This window comes from Rattus norvegicus, chromosome 6 (assembly GCF_036323735.1).
Source record: "Rattus norvegicus strain BN/NHsdMcwi chromosome 6, GRCr8, whole genome shotgun sequence".
Lineage (NCBI taxonomy): Eukaryota > Metazoa > Chordata > Mammalia > Rodentia > Muridae > Rattus > Rattus norvegicus.
This window is the reverse complement of record NC_086024.1, coordinates 122,983,520-122,989,275: the sequence shown is the minus strand read 5'-3', so window position 1 is coordinate 122,989,275 and position 5,756 is coordinate 122,983,520. Positions and strand designations below refer to the sequence as shown.

The 5,756-nt window shown below is 39.0% G+C and overlaps 1 long non-coding RNA gene across 1 annotated transcript; it reads left to right on the top strand.

Annotated features, from left to right (window-relative positions):
- Positions 1-828: 828 nt before the first annotated feature.
- On the top strand, positions 829-5,067 carry LOC120093266 (uncharacterized). The gene is made up of 3 exons (XR_005486378.2): positions 829-861; positions 1,567-1,629; positions 2,520-5,067. It is a non-coding gene; the product is annotated as an uncharacterized LOC120093266 (long non-coding RNA).
- Positions 5,068-5,756: the final 689 nt, after the last annotated feature.

Genomic DNA, 5,756 nt, shown 5'->3' with positions numbered 1-5,756 from the left:
TGATTACAGTCCAGATGTTGACACTGGCATGATTATTAAACATCTCTTGTATTATCAATGTCGTGTAGAGAATGTTCTCCAATTATCTCTGAGTGGTTAATAAAGAGCTGATTGGTTTATGGCTGGGCAGGATAAAACAGAGGAGGCAAAACATCCAAGCCCAGTAAGGGAGTCCCAAAGAGACGAGAGAGAGAGAGAGAGAGAGAGAGAGAGAGAGAGAGAGAGAGAGAGAGAGAGAGAGAGAGAGATGGGAGGAGAGAAGAACATGTGGAGAGACCATATGGATGGACCAGGAGGATTCGCCATGAGGTCACAATGAGAGATCAGCCATGGGGATACACATACATATGGACCAGAATAATCCAGAGCAAGACTCAGATGCAGGTAAAGGACCATGTGACTGGCTATTTGTAGCTTAGTTGGGTTAGAATAGCTCAGAACCTGCCCAACATATTGCCAGAAGCTTGTTCTTAATAAAAATACCAGCTCTCTGTGTCATGTATGTATTCAGGAGCTAAAACTGGCTAGATCGGGGGCAAAAGGGACAAAGAAAGTACCCCAGAATTGCTTTTACAAGGACCTGATGCAGATCCAAGTGGTCTTTTGCTTGCTGCATCAGACTTTGTGAACTCACATGTGCCTTGTTAGGTGACTCACAGGGTTCTCATGGTGTCCTTCATTCTCTCTGCCTCTTACCTTATTGCCTCCTCTTCTGCAGGATTCCCTGAGCTCAGGGGGGGTGGTGGAGATTTTATGGAGACATCTGGTTTAGACTCTCTCTCTCTTCATGCATGTCTAACTGTGTGTCCCTTGCATCTATTCCTATCAGATGCAGCTGATTTTTAAGACACTGATACTCTGGTAAGTAACCTCTCTTTCGTACTCCTATAAGTACCCCCAATAAACTCACTGGTTCACCAAGGTAGAATTCTGTGACGCCATACCTTCAGTCTGGTGTCAGTGCCTTATCTGGGAATAAAGGGACAGATAGCTCTCAAAGAAAGGTTATTTATATATCTATATATTTAAATCTATCTATATCTGTATCTATCTCTCTATTTATATTGCCTAGTAGAAAATGCTCTTCTCCTAGTGATCTGTATAAGCAAACTTTTGATTAGCTGAAAATCAACTTTACAAATCCCTGGTTTTAGGACATTTTAGTCATTCCAAGTCTTAAACCATATTTGTTAATAAACACAACAATAAGACATTAAAGAGTTCTTGTCCAAGAGCAAGGAGAGAGGGCAAGTCTAGTGTATATTATAGCTGCAGTTACACCCAGTAGCAGAGGCACCTTATTTCAGAGCAGTAATAGAGAGAGAATATGGGTTCAGTTATCATCTGAGATGATTTCAGGATGTGAGTGTTTCTTGCAAAGTCTACATGATGTGGAGATTTTATGAAATTCTGGTCAACTTCAGCACAATTCAGCAACACCTGAGGAATTTCCCTTCTTGCCTTCATCTTAGTCTTTCTCTAAAATGCAATTTGATTCAGATGAATGCAGTTTTAGTTAAATAAATGCCATTTGTTAAACCTTGCTCCTTTATTTCCCTCACTCAGGCATGGTAAACACCACAGTAGCGCCAATGAGGCAGTGCGGCAGTAGACTCTGCACATTGATTAGTAAGTTGTTCCATTGGACTCTGCACATTGATTAGTAAGTTGTTCCATTGGATGATCCTGAGCCGCTGCTATTTGTTTATGGATCTTTTGGCAAAACTACAGAAGGAAAACTCTAAGGAGCATATTCCGTGACTACACAACAGAACCCAAAGGAAAAGATTGATTTCAGTCAGCTCAACCAGGCGAGCTTTGTGAGCTCAACTCATCTTGTCATATTGCTAAAAGGACAAATCAGTAAATATTTGTATGAGTGGCAAGCATGCCTTTGGAGTTTTTTTTTTGTGGTTTTTAGCCCATGATGGTGACAGAGAGGGTTTTATGACAGTGAGCCATTTCCAAAAAATTAATCTCAAGCAGGTAAACTCTTTAATGCTGTCCTGTTCATGTTGTAAATTTTGTTTCTATTAAAGTTCAAACTTGCATTCATGGAACTGAGTGTGCATATCAACAAAATGCTATGGTAAGTTATTGTGCTAAGATAACCAATAATGGCTATGCTACGATACACAGTTTGAATACATTTCATAGACTGATTCAGATGAAGTGACATAATCCTTTTATTCACTGATCAGTGCTATGTATGGAATTAAAACAAACAAGTACATCTCAAGGTGAAAAGTTACCACTGATAGTGGCCTTTGAACTCACTGTATTGAAGCTTTGTACAACTCACAAAATTATGAAAAATTATTGGTGAATTAATTATGGTAAAGTTGTTTCTTAACTAACATCTGATTAGTCAGGTTCAGAATCTTGGAAAAAATCATTACAATTTTAGGTAGTCCCTCTCTTCCTCCTGGCAGCACATTTGAACATCCATTTCATCATATCCATCTGCTCCCTTCCCTGGATTATCAGCGTGTTCTTTTCATTTCTGTGTCTGTTTGCAGGATGCACCGAGGCCATTCCATGAAAGGTGGCAGATTCCGCAAGCAAAAATAATTTTAGCAAAAGCATTTTTTTACGAGGGATTCTTGAGGAAATTTCCAGTGAAGAGAGAGACCCATTTTCCTGGGCAATCTATAAACTGGTTCAATGGGTGTTAAGATACAATGGCCTCATCATGAAAATTGTCTTTACTACATTTAGTCTCTGGAAAAATGGACAGGAAATGATAATGTAAGAATAAAACCAACAAAGGCAATGAAATAAACTCATTGCCCAGATTTTGGACTGGTTTTTTAATAGCAATTGGGTTTATCCTCCATTTTAAAGGACCAACCGGTACTTTGTGAAATCATACCTGAAGATCATTCTGTTTAATGATCGAATATCCTGTATCTCCTGTACTTGAAATTTCTGACACTTCAAGGTCAAAATTAATTTTGCCAGGGCGTATTTACATCAAATAAAAGGAACTTGCATGACCCACCACCTGAGGATCAGATCTCTATGACCTGGATCTTTGAGACTGAGTCTTGTGGGAAAATGATACAAAAGAAGATTGCCTTTGATGTGAGGCCCCATGCCAAGTTTTCTTCATCATTTATATACTCTAGTAAAACTCTAGGACCTTGAGCTTTGGGTCTTATACTTTCAACTCAAGGGGGACCCTCCACACTTTTGGAACTGAATCCCAGTGGGGAATCTTAATTTACAGTTGACCATGGAGATCACTCCTCTGAATCAGATGCTCTCCTGAATACAGATGGTTTTCCCAAGGTCACAGGTCAAGATTCTCTTCTTCTCATCATGAAATCCCTGTTCTTTGATCCCTGTTTCTTCTTTCTAGTGTGAATGGTCTGATAATGAGAAATTAGAATGCCCTAGCAAAAGACTTTGTGGAGAATCTAACCAAATATTGGATTAACCATATGAAATCTAGCTCTTCCTATGGTATTAGAGACTTTTTAGTATGAGTTGTGACTGAGTTTACCAGAATCCTAAGTGTGATCATCTGCTTTTGACTTTACAGTTGGTTCTGACTATAAAATTAAGCTTTTACACCCACTTTTTTTTGTTTTAATCTAACACATTGATATACTGGGATGACCAGATCGACTTATGGTATTGAATGGAGACTAGGTAGCAAAGTGTGCTTAAATACAGATTTTTGCAAGGATGCTTACCTATCTATCCATTTTGGCAGAAGACCAATATGTAATAACTCAATATCATTTTTAGGAGGTGGTTAGAAAAACCAATGCCTCTGTTTCAACTAATTCTTCCATAAATAAAAAAAATCACTCTAGTGGGATTCTTGTATGAATCCCCCAAATATAATCTTTTTGCTCTCAACTACAACTCAAAGAATGGAGAATGAAAGGCTACAGAAGACTAGGAATTTTGATAGTGCCATTGGTGTTCTATAACCAGTGACAAGATTTGCATTAGTCCATACCCCTAAACCTACATTCTAGATCAAAAGAAGCTGACCCACAAATGCTAACCCTGCTGGATAGCTAACTTATACTAAGTCACTTCTCATGGGCTAAAGTTGAATATAAGTGAAATGATGATTAGAGATTTCCTTTTGACATTAGCCACTGTGACTGGTCCTACATCTCAGGCTATCACTACCAAATGCAAATCTAAATTTCCCCTTTCTCAAATAGCCTTAGAAGGATTATGATATACTACAGGGCCAAGAAGGACGAGTTTGTATATTTACATCTCTTCCTGGTGTCCCTAGACAGACACTTCTGATATGTAGAAATGTAGTTAACAGTTAAGTTGCATAAACCGGAATGGCTCCCCTCTGATGCATTCCTGGATTGTTTGATTTTCACTGGTTTGGTTCATGGGACCCTGGCTAAGCAGCGCATACAGTTCTTTTGTATCACCATCCTTTTAAACATCACTGTAATCTCCCCGGTGGATTGTATTGTCTCAAGAATCTTAATTGCATGTTCACAGCCACCAACGGCACACCAGATGGCTTCACTGTGATTAAAGAGACAAATGACAAATGAGGGAACAAGGAAAAAAAAAGATCGTTCTCCAATGAGCCGGATGTTGTGACTTTCATGTCTGTTCTGAGACAAACAGTCAAACTATGATGGCCACATGGAATATTGCTTACACATAGGCTTTTTCTAATCTCTCCTAAAAGGGTTAGTATAATTAAAAACAGCAAGAAAGCAAGAGATTGAGGGAGCAAGACTGAGAGAGAGGGATAGGAAACAGAGAGAGAGAGAGACAGACAGAGACAGAGACAGAGACAGAAACAAAGACAGAGAGACAGAGGCAGAGAGAGACAGAGAGAGAGAGAGAAAGAGAGACAGAGAGACAGAGACATAGAGACAGAGAGACAGAGAGACAGGGAGAGAGAGAGACAGAGAGAGAGACAGAGACAGAGAGACAGAGAGACAGAGAGACAGAGAAACAGAAAGACAGAAACAGAGAGTTACCATCCAAGTGTGTTTTGTATTCATCCAGGTTGCTGCAACAGAGCATGTAGGTCCAGTCTCTATCAGAGTAAGACCTTGTTCGAGAAAGTTTTACCTGCAATAAAATTCAATTAACTTTCACTTGCTCATGTTTTCTTTGTTAATAATATTTAAAATCAACTAATGAATTTTGGAGTCACTCTCCTGTATCATTTTTTTTCATTTAGTATATTACTCATGGTATAGCAGTAGGTAGAAACTATGCTAATAATTTGAATCAAATTTAGAAAGAATAGCTTTTCATCTGGAGTCAATGAAGAGAATGATAAGAAAAGAAGAGCTGTACAACCCATAACCTGATTTGCTAATGAAGAGGAGTGTCTGATATTAAGTTTGACTGTTAGTGGGGTCCTGCTAAGGAGTTCTAGAGGCCTTGGTTATAACCACTGTAGCAACCACCCACTGGAGGGTGTAGGTGCCTGGAAGCTGGTAGGCAGGATTGGCTAGTGGTGGGGTAGCCATGCATATCACTAGAGATCACTGCTGTTCAGGATAACTACTGAGAAGTAGAGAAACTTCTTGGAAAGCAAATATGGTGTCCTGCCACAGAATCTCTGGTAAGTGTATGGGTGGGTGGAATAAAATCATACTAGAATCAGAAAGAAACAAAACAAAACAAAACATAAAAACCAAACACTCTTCTTTATGACTTGTCAGCCAGTTACGAAGAAACAGAATCATGAAGGAGGTCCAAAAAACACTAGATTTAAAATGAAGAAATGTAGAAGATACTATTGA